The sequence below is a fragment of the Hypanus sabinus genome, chromosome 11 (assembly GCF_030144855.1).
Source record: "Hypanus sabinus isolate sHypSab1 chromosome 11, sHypSab1.hap1, whole genome shotgun sequence".
Lineage (NCBI taxonomy): Eukaryota > Metazoa > Chordata > Chondrichthyes > Myliobatiformes > Dasyatidae > Hypanus > Hypanus sabinus.
In genome coordinates, this window is record NC_082716.1 from 53148369 (window position 1) to 53167886 (window position 19518).

Below are 19518 nucleotides of genomic sequence, written 5' to 3' on the forward strand. Positions count from 1 at the left end.
TACCTTCTACCTTCACAAGCTTTGCACTTTCCAGATACAGGTGTATTTTTACTACAATCAATTGAAAAACCCTGACTACACATGGTGATCTACACTTAACTAATTATGTGACTTCTAAAACCAATTGCCTGCATCAGTGATAATTTGATTTGTCATATTAAAGGGGGGGGGGGTGTGAATACTTATGCAATCAATTATTTTGTGTTTTATATTTGTAATTAATTTAGATCACTTTGTGCAGATCTGCTTTTACTTTAACACAAAAGAGTCTTTTTCTGTTGACCAGTGTCAAAAAAAAAACAAATTAAATCCACTGTGATTCAGTGTTGTAAAAGAATAAAACATGTAATCTTCCAAGGGGGGAAGGTGAGGGGTCGTGAATACCTTTTATAGGCACTGTTTTTGCAAATATGAGTTTCTGAAACGGAATAAATTTATATATGCATGTGTATATTTGGCTCCTTATATTCATTTTATTATTGTTTGGATTGATTCAGGGTTTTTATTCATCTCCCTGGAAAGAACTCTTGGCATATTTCCATTTCTCAAATATTTTTACTTTCTTTCAATTTACAGAATGCAGATTTCACTTCAAAAATGTCACTGCCTCCCAAAGTGGCTACTTCAGCTTTTACTTGTTTGTTCAACAGAAAGCATGTGGGTTGATTCTTAGTTACCAGATCAAATTTAATAACTTCAAAATACCACAGAATAATTGAGACCCTACAAATCTTACTCCCACTGTAATTCCAAGTGCATAAGCATTTCTTTTACAATTAAGAGCAGCTTCATTTTTCACTCTGACAATGTGGACTAACTCCAACAAAACTATTTTCATTTGACATTTCTATACAGGTAAGATTTATTATGTAAAGCAAGCTATGATGTTTTATTCATCTATGATTCTTTCTGCTCTTAACCCTATGTTTTGGTTTCATTTTGGCTTATTTAATTTCCCTATTCTGCATTGGATACTAAAAACTAATCTGGCATTTGGTTAAAAATCTTGTAACTTACGTACCATTACTGTCCTCAGTTGCTGCCACCTTTGTCATGTTTTTGAACATGTAGTAAGTGTATATAGTATCAATAATGGGAAAACAAGTCATGATTATATGGTGCTGTTATCATGGAAAGATCTCCCAAAGCACAGCATAGGAGTATCCACAGCATAGATTTGACATCCTGCCACAAGGAACTGGAGCAGGTGACTTGTGTTTATAAAAAGATTAGTGTTTCTATAAAACCATTCACATCCCTTCCAGAATACCCCAAAGTATTAAACAGGCAATGAAATTTCTTTGAAGTCTAGTCACTGTTATAAAGTAGAAATGCAGTAGCCAGATTTTGTGTAGCAAGTTCCTGCAACAAAAATATTAGGATTGAGGAATTTGTCTTGGCAAATTCTTGGTCAGGAAAGTGGGTCTCATATGTGAACTATTGCTGAGCATACTTTGTTGATCGATCAATAAAAGATATTTTTTTAGATGAAACTAACCTTTTTCTTTTAAATCAGTAAGGCACATTATTAGTAGAGACACCATAATTTTGAGAGAGAGGGAGAAGGCGAAAGTGTGTTGAATCTTGCTGTTTCCTCAATTTTATGCTGTATTGTTCAATCCAAAGCCTTCAGATGCAAATTCAGGCAAATTTTGCCCCAAGATGTACCACATATGCACTTTTCTTTACTTATCTTATGCCTTGCTATTTAATGTCGAGTAAAAATTTTACTTGAGTAGTCTGCCTATCAGATTGCAACACAGTCCTTGCATTATTGCTAACATCCTCATGTCATAGATGGACAAAAAGAGAAAAGCAAAGTGAACAGTAAGTCTAGATTGGACTGTTCAGTGTTACTTCTGATCATTACTATTTTCCCCATCTGGATTGCAATATCCCACCTGTCACACATTATAATATACCTTGTGTACAGGTTGCTCGACTTACTTTGAACCTTTGTCATTTAGAGTACCATTAGTGAGCCAGGCTGATTGGAATAGTAGTGCTGGTATTTTCCAAACCTTTGAAATAATTTGGAGCACCAAAAGTGAAAGAAAGGCTGAGCAGATAACTAAGTAGGTAAATGGATAACTGTCATGTCTGGGCTTGAAACGTTGACTGTACTCCTTTCCATAGATGCTGCCCTACATGCTAAGTTCCTCCAGCATTTTGTGTGCGCTGCTTGGATTTCCAGCATCTGCAGATTTTCCCTTGTTTGTGGCAGTAGAGAACTAACCTAGAGCCCTTTGATACAGATCATCTGTGCTAACCTCAGCATAACATCTTGATTAGCTTAAAGAGATCAAGTTGGGAAGAAGCCACAGGGGAGACCACTGTTGCCCATGGACAAAGCTGAAACACTCCTCTTACTTGTCTGACTCAGCAATTCAACACATCTCTGACCTGTCACAGGCTTGCTTTATATGATTTTATTTTGATTCACTGTAATTTCTTTGTAAACCAAGGCTCACTGGCTAGATCCTTTAGGTAACCTTTGTCTGTTGGAGAAGTTTGATCATCACCAGTTGTCTATATGAAAATTAATCATTTACTTTGTTAATTAGTGTCTATGAAATTATACACCAACATATGTGCCTCTTCTAAACAGGGAATAATAACTGGGCTGACAGTCACAGCCTATGCAAATTTAAATGGCTCAGTGGCAATGGGTGGTACAATGGCAGAGTAGGTAGAAACATAGAAACATTGAAAACCTACAGCACAATAGCACCCTTCAGCTCACAATGCTGCACCAAACATGTACTTACTTTAGAAATTACCTAGGGTTACCCATAGCCCTCTATTTTTCCAAGCTCCAGGAGTCTTTTACAAGACCCTATCATATCCGCCTCCACTACCATCGCTGGCAGCCCATTCCACGCACTCACCACTCTCTACGTAAAAAAACTTAACCTTGACATCTCCTCTCTACCTATTAAGCTTACTGATCTATAGTTACCAGGATCAGTGCAGTCACCCAATGATCCTTCAGGCCCTTTCTACACACCTGTCCTTGTAAATGTCCTGAATCATGGGAAGTTCACAACTACAGATGTGCTGGGCTGTCCGCACCACTCTCTGCAGAGTCTTACGATTAAGGGAGGTACAGTTCCAATACCAGGCAGTGATGCAGCCAGTCAGGATGCTCTCAGTTGTGCTCCTGTAGAAAGTTCTTCGGATTTGGGGGCCCATACCAAACTTACTCAACTGTCTGAGGTGAAAGAGGCGCTGTTGTGCCTTTCTCACCATACAGCTGGTGTGTACAGACCATGTGAGGTCCTCAGTGATGGGGTTGTCGAGAAACTTGAAGGTGTTTAACCTCTCAACCCCAGATCCATTGATGTCAATAGGGGTTAGTCCATCTCCATTCCTCCTGTAATCCACAACCAGCTCCTTTGTTTCTGTGACATAAAGGGAGAGGTTGTTTTCTTGACACCACTGTGTCAGAGAGATGATTTCTTCTCTGTAGGCCACCTCATTATTGTTTGAGATTAGGCCAATCAATGACATGTCATCAACAAATATAATTAGCAGATTAGAGCTGTGGGTGGCGATATGGTCATGGGTATACAGGGAGTAAAGAAGGAGACTCAGTACGCAGCCCTGAGGGGCTCCTGCATTGAGAGTCAGAGGGTCCTGTTTTCTATCAGTTTGAAATTGGAATCTTCATTTCTTTAGTGAAAGTATATTTTCATAAATAAACATACAATAGTTTGGCTTTTCATTGGGTTTAGTATTTAAAATTTTTTGCCGGTATTTAATTCTTTAAATTTGTTTTGCTCAAGATAATTGTAAAAAGTGCCTTTATTGGCAAATAAGTAACTTAGTGGAAGTTTATTTAGAGGCAGGCAGGTAGGCCTCTGTGCTCATGTATTGTCTCTCTCTTCATTGACGAAGGAGGATGTTGCCGTGGCTCAGCGTTATGCATTGGACAATTGCATTTATGGACCAAGGACTTGCTCTGACTTATGCTTTCTATATTCTGTGTTTTTCACCCATTTCTCTCCATTTTCTTGGGTGAGGGGTACTGATCTGTAGGTTGATATTCTTGTTCCATTTTGTACAGGGGAAGGGCTTTGGGGTCGATATTCTGTTCTATTTTGTGGGGGGGGCAAGAAGGGAGTTTGGGGGATGAAGATCAGGATGCCGTTCTTTTTCGTTCAGAGGGTGGGGTTCATGTTTGCTCTGAATGACTTCCATGTTCTTTCTTTGTTTTGTGACTATCTGCAGAAGACGAATCTCTGAGTTGTATTTGGATACATGCTTTGTTAATTAGTGAACCTTTGACTTTGACCTTATGATATTCCACTGTACAATCATTGTGAAATCAAAATAATTTATTATAACTAACGTTAAATTAGAAAATTGCTTTTCTCTCTGTGTGACATATAATGAGTGGATCTCTCACAGTAATTTTCTTTGAATCTGATATGACTAAAGTCTAAAGTCTAAAATGAACTGTTAACAAAGGTCATTCTCAGGTTCCTTCTCCTTTTTCCTGAGATGACTATGGCTATAAAATTGCTGACAACGCTGCAGTAACTCACTGAAACTCATGCATAAACTAAAACAAATGAGCCCTAATTATCTAAGTGACACAAAAGTGACTTTCTTATGACATTCTTGATAGGGCAATAAAATGGCTTCAAAAGAACCTCACTACTTTACTTGACCGAATCATTATTTGATAGAATTAATTTAGCCTTGATTTTGGCAGTTCATACAAACTGAGTTGGCATTGATGTTATTTCCACACACATAAGACATAATACAGAATTTGATAGCTTGCCCCAGCTATGAAAATGCTCCTCAAATCCTAAATGTTAGAAGTTCCATGCTCTTACTGGCTAAGAAAAGAGGACAGTAAAGCCGAGGAAAAGACCTTTTTTAAACAAAACATTTACAGAGATGAAGAGTAAACCCTAAAGCTCAATTTAAAGCAATTTTGTTTGTCAAATTGAACAATGTTTGAAGATGACATGCTATGATTTTGATTACATATCAATATGTAAAGGTAAATTGGATTTGTTCTTTTATTAATCTTACTGTGAAATGAAGAAAGACAATAATACGTCACTGTCTTTGTTTTACCAAAGTTTGATATATGGAGAGAGACTTGTATTGTACATGTTCAAAGAAAGCTAAAATCTAAATCCAGTTCAGGTCACAAGGGGGTACTATTGTTACACCCAGGTCAGACTATTGTAAATTAAATAGAAGAGAATGTATGTCAACTCCCTCAAAAAATGAAATTATGCTACATTCAGACAGATCATGGGTCATTGCAGTATGAGCTATGAAATTAATGTGCTGTTTTCTTTTTCTTTTGTGCAGCACTAATTGTTTGCATGTATTACCATAAGACCACAAGATCATAAAATACAGGGGCATAATTAGGCCATTTGGCCCATTGATTCTGCTTTACTGTTTCATCATGGTCAATGTATTTCACTGTCAGCCCCAATCTCCTGCACACTCCCTTTATCCCTTCATATCCTGACCAATAAAGAATCTATCAACTTCTACCTTAAATATACCCAATGACTTCGCTTCCACAGCCACCTATAGCAATGATTTCAAGATTCACCACTCTCTAGCTAAAGAAATTCTTCCTCATCTCTGTTCATAATTAACATCCCTCTATTTGAGTTGTGTCCTCTGATCTTAGACTCCCTCACCAAAGGAAGCATCTTCTTGACATCCACCTTTTTGAGTCCTTTCAACATTCAATAAGATTCTCCCTTATTCTTCTGAATTGCAGTGAGTACAAGCCCAGAGCCATCGATCGCTCCTCATATGATAAGCCTTTCAATCCCTGAATAATTTTCCTGAACCTTCTTAGAGCCTTCTCTAATATCAGCACATCCTTTCTTAGATAAGGGGCCCAAAACTGCTCACAATACTCCAAGTGAGGCCTCACCAGTGCCTGATAAAGCTTCAACATTACGTCCTTGCTTTTATATTCGAATCCTCTTGACTCTCAAGTCACTTAGCACCTCAGATTTTTAAACGTTCTCTCCATTTAGAAAATAGTCTGCACTTTCATTTCTTCCACAAAAGTACATGACCATACACTTTTTGACACTCTATTCCATTTGCCACATTAGGTCAAATGGCTTAATTCGGTTCCTATGTTTTATGGTCTATTATGATCATCCACCCCTAAGGGTTTCTTTACCTTAAGTTCGCTAATCATTCCCAATTCATTGCATAACACACAAACCACAATAGCTGATTCCCTAGTGGGCTCCACTATGAGCTGCTCTAAAACACCTAGGCAATCTAGAAATTACCCCTCTTGGGATAAAGCATCAACCTCATTTTCCCAATTGTCCTGCACATTGAAATAACAATTGCAACATTGTAACTTTGCCCTTTTGGCATGCAGTTTCTATATCCTATTGCAATTTGTAGACCGCATCCTGACCACTGCTCAGAGGTTGAAATATAAGTCCCATCAGGGTCATTTTACCGTTGCAGTTTCTTAGCTCTACCTACACCTATTCTATACCTTCTGATCCTATGTTACTTCTTTCTCATAATTTGATTTCACTTTTTATCCACAGAGCCATACCACCCCCTCTGCTTACCTGCCTGGCCTTCCAATACAATGTGTATTTTTGGGCATTAAGCTCCAGCTATAATCTTCTTTCAGCCACTTTCAGTGATGCCCACAATGTCATACATGCCATTCTGTAACTGTGCTACAAGTTCGTCTACCTTATTCCTAGTACTGTGTACATTCAAGTATAACACCTTCAGTCCTGTATTCAACACCCTTTCTGATTTTGTCCCCTTTTTACATTGTAACTCATCCCATTGACCGCAATTTTGCTCTATCATCAGCCTGTCCTTGCTAGCAGTCTCATCACACATTGCTTCTGTCTGTAAATTAACTACTCCATCCTCAGTCCTATCACTCCAGTTCCTTTCCCCCTGCCAAATTAGTTTAAACACTGCCAAAGAACTCTAGCCAACCTGTCTGCAGAGTTATTGGTCCTCCTCAGTAATCCGTACTGTTTGTACAGGTTGTACCTTCCCAAGAAGAGATCCCAAATGATCCATAAATCTGAGCACCTGCCCCATGCAATGGTTCCTTAGCCACACATTCATCTGCCAAATCATCATAGTCTTGTCCTCACTGGCACTTGGCACAGACAGCAATCCAGAGATTATGGCCCTGAATATCAAACTTCTCAGCTTTTGACCTAGCTTCCTAAAATCTGTTTTCAGGACCTCCTCCCCTTTCCTCCCTGTGTTATTGGTACCTATATGTACCAAGATTTATGGCAGCTCACCCTCCCCCTTTCAAATGCCATGGACCCAATCCGAGACAGCCTTGATCCTGACACCTGGGAGGCAACATACCATCCGAGTTTCTCTGTCAAGTCCACAGAATCTCATCTCTATTCCTCTAACCATGGACTCCCCTATTACTACAGCAGACCTTTCACCTCTCTTCTCTTCTGAGCAACAACATTAGGCTCAGTGCCAGAGACCTGGTCACTGCAGCACTCTCCCTCCTCCCTCAATGCTTCCACTCACTGTTTGGGCACAGACGAATTCTGAAAACTGCCAGGAAGTGCTGCCTTTTTAAATCTTCAGTCATGTACAGGTGAAATTGTCGCTTCTTCTTGTACTCCCACTCACAGATTGGGCACAGTCCAACTCCATTGCATTTCATCTGATATTATTCTATCCACTTACATGACACAACATGCAATCAAAACCTTTTGCGGTCTTCTTGGATATCTTTTTTACTAGTATTAAAATGAATTCTTTCCTATATTTCTGCATTACCATAGTTCTTCCTTCATTAGAGATCTGCAACCCTTCTTAAAATGTTGCAGGCCAAACCATCTCTGCAAACTTTTCAGAGAACAATATAAGCTTGTAGAACAGAACAAGAACTTTGTGTGCATGATGACCCTTAACTTGAGAATCCCTTTACTTGTGTTCCCTCCATTGCCTTTTATCTCATTTGGATTCATGTATTCCCCTCAAGATCCATTCATTTTTGCCTCTGCTAGCTCTTGTGGTTAAAACTTGTCAAGACCCATTATTCATTTGTGTAAAAAAAAATCTCCTTTTCTTGTCCTTTTAGAAATGATAGAATTTAACATTGATTTCATATTTAAAATTAATAGTCTTTCCCTGTTCAGACTATAAAATATTCCAGCATCTTTTATCATCTTAACAACCATAATAGCATTCATTTTTAATCTTTTCTGCTCCAGCATAAATCATTATAATTCCTCTATGTTTCCTAATAATATAGTTTCTTATTCTTGGCATCATCATGGTGCATCACCCTCAGAGTGAAGCATAAATATCCATCAATATCCTCTCTGTAGGTGTGCCAGAATCCTTTGTAAAAAAAACCATTAAGCATTATTAGCTCATTCTGGTCTTGCAGAAGGAGGAATATCAATGGTTATTTTTTCAAGGCTTCATACACGAAAGAAGGGTTAATTGAAATGTGGAACTCCTGAAAGACAGTAAATTATCACAAGCTGAATGGTTGCACCTTCCTGGGAGCCATGACATTGAGGGCAGAATCTCTCTTGTATCTAAGAGCTGGTGGTGCAGATTATTATGAAGAGCTTCTGTCTGAATTTGAAAGTAGTGTTTGTGTTCTGCCAAGCTCAAACACGAGATGTGAAAGAAGAAAATCTGCCTAGAGCTCTACCAATTACATCAACATTTGGAAAGATGGCATTCTGTCAGATGAGCTCCAGGAAATATTGCAATGCATCCTCTAAATTAAAGGTCAGGCGTGTATCACATTGATCTTGATCAGAGCCTAAATCAAAAATCAATTTATTATTATTCATTGCATGTACATGACCATGGTTTACTAAAATTATTCTCTATATTTGGTTAATTAATTAATAAAAGTAAAATCCTCTGATTTACTTTTAAAAATAAAATCCTTCTAGATAGAATACATAATAATACCAGACATATTTCAATATAAAAGTTCCAAGACAGTGTGGACTTACACTGGAGGCTACAAGATGGCCTTTGAAGAATATGATAAGATAGAGGCAGTCCTCTTTTCTTTTTTTATATATATGCTGAGAAACTTAAGTGAAAGTTCACAGCTAACAAACAGATAAGACATGGGTTCCTGGAACAAAATTGTCCAGTCAGAAACTGACACAGCCTGCCACATCATGGATAAATGCTCTAGGTGAGCAATGAAATGTCAATGTGGTCTCTTTCAAATAAATCCTCTGAACAATTCAGCTGATTCATAGTGTAAAATGGTTCAGCACAGTTCATTGAAGGAAAGGGCAACAAGAAGGAAAACGTTGAGTTATTAACAGAGAGAGCAAGTGGCAAACTGTCTTGGAATCTCCTTAAAACTGCAAATTAAAATGCCATAGAAATGTTTAAAACTAAATTCTTTGACAATAAAAAACAAAGTAGAGAAGTCGCTTTGTGAGAGACTGGGCAAACAGAAGAGAAGCAGATTGTTTCTTGTAGCCATTGTGTTAATAAACACTTCAGAATTATAAAAAATAAAGACAAATTCAAAGTTATAAGTCCAATGCATAACTACATTTATCTCTTGTGTTAATGATAAAGGGCCCGAATAATCAGGCAGAGGAATGCTGGTCTGCCTCCAGAATAAACATAGAAACATAGAACACCTAGAGCCCAGTATAGGCCCTTCAGCCCACAAAGTTGTGCCGAACATGTCCCTAACTTAGAAATTACTAGGCTTACCTACAGACCTCTATTTTACTAAGCTCCATGTACCTATCTAAAAGCCCCTTAAAAGACCCTATCGTATCCACCTCCACCACTGTTGCCAGCAGTCCATTCCACACACTCACCACTCTCTGAGTAAAATACTTACCCCTGACATCTCCTCTGTACCTACTCCCCAGCACCTTAAACCTGTGTCCTCTCGTGGCAACCATTTCAACCCTGGGAAAATGCCTTTGACTATCCACACGATCAATGCCTCTCATCATCTTGTACACCTCTATCAGGTGTAAATATATGGTTTTTCTTGTAACCTCTCTGCACACTAAATTACAAATCAAGTATGTTTTACTTCAGAATGAAAGATGAGCTGTGCTTTTGTTTGTCATGAAGGAATTAAAACATGGTAGGAAACATCTCACTGGAAAAAGTCAAGTATAGCAGAAATAGACAAATGAAATGTCTTTGTTTTTGCCATGTGGTTGAAGGAATAGAGGTCAGCATTTTGTGAAGTTGCTGTGCAATCTCCATTTTGTAAGCTGTTTTGTGAACTAGCTTTGTTCAGGCATAGCTGCATCAAAGTGCTTTAAAGAAGGATACAGCGATGCTCCTGATAAGCTGCTGGACGAGAGATCACTACCAAATAAAAAGTTACTTGTGAGGTTGTTAGATATGTAGGTGATGATCAAAGAAAAAAATGGCTGGAGTGATTTGATATGTTAGTGAAAGGGTGTTTATTAGGTGTGTCAAAAATCAAAACTTAAAATTTTAATGAGAATAGTGATAAATGTCAATATTAACAAGATGGTATCTACAAGAAGACATAATAATAGATTTGTACTCATTCGTGTGCAATGTGAACTCCTGGCAGTCACTATCCCACTCCCTCATACTGAGGGCAATGAGTTCCGAGTATCAGATATTACGACATACCATCTTTAATTACCAACAAATTTAACTTAAGACTGCACATAAATTAGAATATAATGCACCCCACAATGTAGTTACAATCACATTACTAAAATAACCAAATATCTACCTTAAGTGCAGTATACCAACAACATACAGAGGCATGCAAAAGTTTGGGCACCCCTGGTCAAAATTTCTGTTACTGTGAATAATTAAGTGAGTAGAAGATGAACTGATCTCCAAAAGTCATAAAGTTAAAAAATGAAACATCCTTTTCAACATTTTAAGCAAGATTAGTGTATTATTTTTGTTTTATATAATTTTAGAGTGAAAAAAAAGGAAAGCAGCACCATGCAAAAGTTTGGGCACCCCAAGAGATTTGAGCTCTCAGATAACTTTTACCAAGGTCTCAGACCTTAATTAGCTTGTTAGGGCTATGGCTTGATCACAGTCATTGTTAGGAAAGGCCAGGTGATGAAAATTTCAAAGCTTTATAAATACCCTGACTCCTCAAACCTTGCCCAACAATCAGCAGGCATGGGCTCTGCTAAGCAGCTGCCTAGCACTCTGAAGATTAAAATAATTGATGTCCACAAAGCAGGGGAAGGCTATAAGAAGATAGCAAAGTGTTTTCAGGTCGCCATTTCCTCAGTTTGTAATGTAATTAAGAAATAGTAGTTAACAGGAATGGTGGAGGTCAAGTTGAGGTCTGGAAGACCAAGAAAACTTTCTGAGAGAACTGCTTGTAGGATTGCTAGAAAGGCAAATGAAAACCCCTGTCGGACTGCAAAAGACCTTCAGGAAGATTTAGCAGATTCTGGAGAGGCGGTGCATTGTTCCACTGTTCAGCAACACCTGCATGAATACGACCTTCATGGAAGAGTCATCGGAAAAACACCTTTCCTGTATTCTCACCACAAAATTCAGCATTAGAAGTTTGCAAAGGTACATTTAAACAAGCTTGATACATTTTGAAAACAAGTCTTGTGGACAGATTAAGTTAAAATAGAACTATTTGGCTGCAATGAGCAAAGGTATGTTTGGAGGAAAAAGGGTGCATAATTTCATGAAAAGAACACCTTTCCAACCGTTAAGCATGGGGGTGGATCGATCATGCTTTGGGCTTGTTTTGCAGCCAGTGGCACAGGGGACATTTCACTGGTAGAGGAAAGAATGAACTCAATCAAATACCAGTAAATTCTGGAAGTAAACATCACACTGTCTGTAAAAAAGCTGGAGATGAAAAGAGGATGGCTTCTACAACAGGATAATGATCCTAAACACACCTCAAAATCCACAATGAACTAACTCAAGAGGTGCAAGCTGAAGGTTTTGCCATGGCCCTCACAGTCCCCTGACCTAAACATCATCGAAAATCTGTGGATAGACCTCAAAAGAGCAGTGCATCCAAGACGGCCCAAGAATCTCGCAGAACTAGAAGCCTTTTGCAAGGAAGAATGGGCGAAAATCCTCCAAACAAGAATTGTAAGACTCTTAGCTGGCTATAAACAGCATTTACAAGCTGTGATACTTGTCAAAGGGGGTGTTACTAAGTACTGACCATGCAGGGTGCCCAAACTCTTGCTTCAAGCCCTTTTCCTTTTTTGTTATTTTGAAACTGTAAAAGATGGAAATAAAAAAGTAATCTTGCTTAAAATATTAAAGAAATGTGTCATCTTTAACCTTATGCCTTTTGGAAATCAGGTCATCTTTTACTCGCTTAACTATTCACAGTAACAGAAATTTTGACCGGGGTGCCCAAACTTTTGCATGCTACTGTATACACATTTATAAAGAAATGGAATATTCCATGCAAAAGGTGGAAAAGGCAACATGGAGCCAACCTGATTGTATCAGCTTAGTTTATGATCCAGCAGATGCCATGTGACCGCCAAGAAATGCCAGTGTGAAATGGCAGAACGCTCAACACAATTGCACACTCACAGTTAAGTATAAGTAAAGAATAAAACTAAACTAAACTTTGTTGTCTGACTCTGAATGTATGTAGCAATGCAGAGGGAAAACAGTGGGTTATTATGCTAATATACCGGGGAAGACTTTGAAGTGCACGCACTCACTGCAACGACAGCAGAACGACAAGGCAATGTCTGTGTTGAGTGTATGCGCGTGTGTAAGGAGTGCTTTTACCAAGTGCTCTCTGTCACAGAGGTGTACTTTAGTAAAGTAGGACGTGCAGGTTAATGAATAGGGGCGTCTGTGTCTGCCCTGAGTAACCCAAGCTTAGCAACTGGCAGATTCAGAACAAAGAGACATTAATTACAAGTTGTTACTTGTGAGAAAAGCAACAAGATGATGTTGGCTTGGACCAGAGCCGATGACATATCAGCCAGATCGGCCAGAGTCAACGAGATTGAAACTCAACATTTTGAATGGATAAGGAAAGAGGTAATAAGAATGAGGGGCTTCAAATACAAATCAGTGAGATCTCCAGAGACAAAGAAGACCCCCATAGCAGGGGCTGGGAGAAAAAGAAAAAGGATCAATTGTTTTGCCAATGGGAGATATTCTATTTCAGTGTTATAAACTAGAGAGGTGGTCTGAGGGACTATTGCTATGGAGGGAACAATACAGTTCATGATTTAAGTTGTTGGCATGGGTTCAAAAGAGTTACATTGATATGTGTGTAGACACAATAAAATGCAAACTTTGATTAATTAAGAGTTGGATAGTAAATTGCCTGACATAGCTGATACGTCACATTCTGATATTCAAGAGATAATTTTCAATTGAGGCCTCTAACTCGATTTTGTTCAGACTGAGTACCTGAATCTTATCCTACTCCAGTTCATTGCAATCATCATTTCTGAACTCGATTTCTTCGGCTTGCTCCTCTCAGTTTTCCATTCGCTTTATGTAATTGCAGTATATTTGTTATCCAAATCTAAAACAACACAAAGTCCTGCATACTTATTCTCTTAGCCTTTCTCAATCATTTCAGTCTTTCAGGCTTTGAACACATAAAAAGTTATTGTTATTGTTTAAAGAATCCTTACATTAACTTTGATATTACGCATACGTAAATTCTTCATGCCAGCTTTATATTTTCTGTTCTAACTTCATAACCTTTGACTTTATCTATCACATCGTTAGGATGTCAGAGGTTATGTGAGTGAGCAAGTATGTCAGCAAGTTTTGTGCAGAACATGGTCTCACACAAAACAATAATCCATTCTGATGGTGATGGTTGACAAAGAAACTGGGAGAATCTGCTGCTCTTATCCAAAGCCTTCAATATCCTGCTGAACCAACAGGAAGCACTATGGTTTCTCCCCCATTAAAATAAACACATCCATGGCACAACTGTCCTCCTACAGTAAAATGTCAACCTGGTTTGTGTGTTCAAACTCTGTCATTGAATTTAAATCTGTCTTCTTCTAAATCAGTGGAAAGGAGTAGACGTTTCAGGCCAAGACCCTTCTTCATTTGTTCATTACCCTTTTCCATGGATGCTGCCTGACCTGCTGAGTTCCTCCATCATTTTGTGTGTATTACTTTGATTTCCAGCATCTGCAGATTTTCTCTTGATTGTTCTTCTAACTCAAAACCTGAATCAACATTACAGGAGATGAACGTTTAGAACTTAGAACATAGAACACTTCAGACAGTACAGGCCTTTCAGCCCACAATATTGTCCTGACCTTTTAACTAACTCTAAGATCAATCTAACCCTTTCCTCTTATATAACCCTCCATTGTCCTATCATCCAAGAACCTATCTAGGGGCTTCTTAAATATATCTAATGTGTCTGCCTCTACTACTTCCCCGGCAACAAGTTTCACACATCCACCATTCTCTGGTTACAAATCTTACCTCTGACATTGCCCCTTTATTTTCCTCTAATCATCTTAAAATGATACCCCTTGGTATTAGCCATTTCTACCCTGGGGAAAAAAGTCTCTGGCTATTCACTCAGTCAATGCCTCTTCTTATTTTGTACACTTCGATCAAGTCACTTATCATCCTTCTTTATTCCAAAGAGAAAAACCCTAACTCACTCAAATTATCCTCATAGGGTTTGCCCTCTAGGCCAACCTGGTAACTCTCCTCTGCACTGTCCCTAAAGCTTCTACAACCTCCCTGTGACCAAAACTGAACACAATATTCTAAATGTCCTCTAAACAGGGTTTTATAGAGCTGCAACATGTTTTGTGGTAAGCATTAAAGTGCTATAGGCTGTAAGACATTAGTATAATTTTGAAATCTTTGCTAAAATTATTTTGTATCAATGAAAACAAAGTGGAACAGATGTTCCTTTCAACTTCTAGTTGCTTAAATTCAACTATCATTACAATGGCCAGAACATTTGGATAGGGCAACAAAAATGTTCAGAGAAATATTTAATCTTTTGCATTTATTGTCCATTTAGTAATTATTGTGGGAAAGGTTTAAGATTTCCACCAAGGAGAAGTAATGGGAGAGCTGGTACTCTCAGGTCTGATTGTGGGGACATGTAGCATCAAATCTGACAGCTGTATCGAAAGATTTATATCAAGGACAGGAATTAGAGAAAAGAAGATGGACAACCCAAGGGAATTGAGTCAATGAGCTAGTTGATTTGGTATGGATAAAATCTGACAAATTCACCATTATGAACTACTAATAGAATTCTTTGTTGGAAATGGCAATCGCCATTGAAGTAGTGACGGATTTATGCAGTGTAAACAGAGAAATTAAAAGCCATTATATTTGCCATTTCATTCTGCTTGAATTAAATGGTATCTTACAATTAAAAGATGGAGATAAGTGATTGTTGGACAATGTCCATCATGTTTGATTGTCTAGAGAGGTTAATCTTAAAAGTTTCTTTGTAGTTTGCAAAGAGGAAAGGAACTCTACAAATTCTCCAACAGACATCCTTATCCTTAATCAGGGTTATATAAAGGTGATCTTGGGATAAACTTTGACCAGGGTTATCTGGTCAGTGAATGAATGGGTGCAGTTGGAGGGTGAGAACATGGGCAAAAGATTGTGGCTGTCTGCACATGGCCTTCCCACTCAGTGAGAATAAAAAAAGAAAACAAAACAGGGAAAATCAAGCAGAGCTAATATTACAGATGGATGACAGATATAGACTGAGAAATCAAGTTACCTGAAATTGTAGAATTCAATATTGAGCCCAGAAGACTGCACCATAGCCAGACAGAAAATGAAGTGTTTTTCAAGTTTGCTCTCCATGTTTGCATATACATTCTCAATGCTACTTTGAAATTTATTAACAACTAACACACCTAGGGATGTGCTGGAGGGCACCCTGTAAGTATCATTACACATTCCAGCACCAACACAGCATGCCCACAATGCTCAGCAGAATAACATGGAACTCAACAAAACAGAGCATAACAAGCAATAAGCAACAAAACAACAACAGCAAAACAAACCCTGTTCCTCTTACCCGCACGCACGCACGCACGCACACACACACACACACGCACGCACACACACACACGCGTTATTCTGCGACAGTAAGAAATCCTTGAGTTGAGATGCATTCTACATTGAGTCCGAATTTATTTACACAGTGACTGTATATGCTAGAACACACACACACACACACACACACACACAACTTCAGGACAAACCATCTCTGGACTCGAGTCTCCAGGAGATTTGCAAAATCATTGACTCTTACTAGGAAATGGTTATCACAGTAGAGCCCAACTTTAAATACATAGATGGAAATTACAATGGACATTTACAAAATGGAGAAGATAACAGCATCTGTTAATCATAAGCTGGAACAATTTGATTCATACTGGGAAAAATGATTTAACTATATAATGCCTCATAGGCCTGATTTTATTCTCACAAATCAATGAATCTGTTGTAAAAAAAAGCTCACTCCCTACTTGTACATAGTTCATTCCTTTTGCTTGTTTTTTCTTTCCACTCTTTTCTATAAGTGTATACCCCAGATAAATAGTTTGTGGAGATTTTGTGATATATATGATTATATGATATATATGTACAATGTCTGAAATACATCTTATGGAAATGTTTGTTTGATGAACTTCAATAAAAAAAAATTACAAAAAAGAAAATCATTGACTAACTGTCTTGCAGTAAAGTCAGGGACCTGGCCATCAGGCTTTGAATTCTGGACTTCCAATTAACCTTTGGGCTTCAATTTTCAGAATTGACTGATGACAATGAATAAAGACCCCAAATGCTAGGCCTCAAGCACTAGACTCTCTGATGTTTGGACCCCGAACACCGGACTCTCCAACGTTGAGACCCCAAACAGTAGGCCTTGAACACTGACCTCTCTGACGTTGGGAGCCTGAACACTGGACTCTCCGACATTGGGACCCCAAACAGTAGGCCTCGAACACTGGACTCTCTGTGGTGAACTACATATACCTGTCTGGACACGCCCCCTGCTGACTGCTCCTGTGGCTCCTACCACTGACCGTGGCTCCTCCCACAGGCCCCTGTATAAAGGTGATTGAGGCCTGATGCTCGGCCTCAGTCTCCAGGATGTAGTATGATGGTCACTCACTGCTGGTTCCTTCTTCCAGTCAATAAAAGCCGATATCTCGCCTTACGTCTCAGAGTGAGTTATTGATGGTGCATCACTCTCCGACATTGGGACCCCGAACACTAGACTCTCTGATGTTGGGACCCCAAACAGTAGGCCTCTGATGCACCATCAGTAACTCACTCTGAGACGTAAAGGCGAGATATCGGCTTTTATTGACTGAAGAAGGAACCAGCAGTGAGTGACCATCATACTACATCCTGGGGACTGAGGCTGAGCGTCAGGCTCTGATTGCCTTTATACAGGGGCCTGTGGGAGGAGCCACAGGAGCAGTCAGCAGGGGGCGTGTCCAGACAGGTATATGTAGTTCACCACAGCCTCGAGCATTGGACTCTCCAGCATTGGGAGCCCGAACAGTAGGCCTCGAACACTGGACTCTCCAATGTTGGGACCCCAAACACTGGACTCTCCAGCATTGGAAGCCCAAACACTGGACTCTCTGACATTGGGACCCCAAACAGTAGGCCTCGAACACTGGACTCTCCAACGTTGGGACCCCAAACAGTAGGCCTCGAACACTGGATTCTCAGATGACTGAGATCCCTTGAACTCTGGTTTCACCTATTCCTGTACCTAGTGCATATGTTACTCATGCTTCCTACCCTTAACACAGTTTAAAAATCCTGTTTGATCTTTGCCTCCCTGTATAAAATCAAACGAATTATGATTACCTCCTGCTAACTGGCAATGCACTTGTCTTCTCACATTACCAGCTTCATTCCATTAAATCCAAAGTTATTCTCATCTCCTGCTTTAATGGTGTAAAATATACTAATTTTAAAAAGTTGCCTTCATTGTACTTCAGAAATACTATCCATTCCAGCCCTTTTTGCATGCTGTATCTCCAAGTTAGGAGTAGGAATGTTGAAATATTCTTGTTATTTTAGCACTTAGCAGAAATCTGCATAACTTGTTTTTCTACTTTCCTTGTTTAGAAGAACTTTCCTTCATTTCAAATGGCATGACCTCATTCATTGATCTTACAGAAAATTATAATTATTTCCCAACCACCATTAACACACCTCCTTTTATTTCACCCTTGCATCCATTGAAACCAAAACCTATTTACTTATTTAGTGATACGGCACAGAGCAGTCACCCTGGCCCTTTGAGCCAAGCTGCTGCTGCAACCCCACAATCTAAATTAACCCTAATCTCATCACAGGACAATTTACAATGTCCAATTTACCTACCCGGTACGAATTTGGACAATGGGTGGAAACTGGAAGACCCAGAGAATAACCATGTGTTCCACAGGGAGGATGTACAGAGTCTCCATACAGAATGGAGCAGGAATTGAACTCCAAACTCCTGAACGCCCTGAGCTGTTACAGCATCCCACTAACCATTATGCCACTTGGTGTTATGAACTTAATTGCCATTCCTGTCCATCTGTAATGCACATTTCCATATTGAACACTGTGTCATACTTCCTCATATTAACCTGTTTCATCACATTTGTTTTATAGACTCCTTGTATTAAAGTATAAGCAATTAAGCATCATTAAACTTTTAGGTCCTTTTCATTATCCTTTATTTCCTGTACCTTCCAAATAAACTTCCCCTTCTTGCAAGGTTCATTGCTAAATGCCTACTTTTCATGCCCAATATTACCTCTCAGTTTGTGAAACTGCTGTAATGTTTCTTCCCCTTGCGATGTTAATTTTAACTCCCCCATCTGGAATTAAAAAATCATCTATTGAGGATGACCTTGGTCATATTTTACTTTATTTTAGGAAACAACACAGAACAGTCTTTCTGGCCCAATAATCTACATTTCCCAGTATCCCACCTATTTAACATTAGCTTAATCACAGGACAACTTACAATTGGGTTGCAACCAGCCAGTTTAGACCTATACACACAGATATATATATATACACACACACACACACGCACTCAAACTTTGGTTCTCTCCGGTGGTGGGACGTGCGCCTGGGGGTGGGGGGGGGGGGGGGATGGTCACGACCAGCCACTTTTCAAAATCCCAAGGACGTGGCCAAGAAGACGAGTGCACCTTCAGGGTTCTGAGGCTTTGTGGCCCTGTGGACGGGCTGATTCTATGCTTGTGGCGCTGACTGAAGTGTTGCAGGAGGAAACAGAACATTGGGAGCAGCAGATCAGCTGTCGGAGGTTTTGTACTCAGCGAATCATGTGTTCACTCTCTCTCTCATGGTGGGTGAGAGTTTGTTGCCAATTCATGAGCCAGGGAACTTGGAAAAAAGCAACGTGACAGACTTTATCATCGTAAATCAGTGAGTTGTTTTGTTATGCCACTCCTCTTGCTGTGAAAGAGGGGCACCTCTCTTTCCCTTTAATGGGGAGAGAGACAGTATGTC

General features: G+C 39.2%; 1 long non-coding RNA gene across 2 annotated transcripts in view; it reads left to right on the top strand.

Moving 5' to 3' along the window:
* The first annotated feature begins 776 nt into the window (after window positions 1-776).
* The window catches only part of LOC132401585 (uncharacterized), a 198090-nt gene continuing 179348 nt past the window's right edge, over window positions 777-19518 (top strand). For both annotated transcript variants that reach the window (XR_009514627.1, XR_009514626.1), the window contains exon 1: window positions 777-855. This is a non-coding gene — a long non-coding RNA (uncharacterized LOC132401585). The remainder of the gene's footprint in view (window positions 856-19518) is intronic.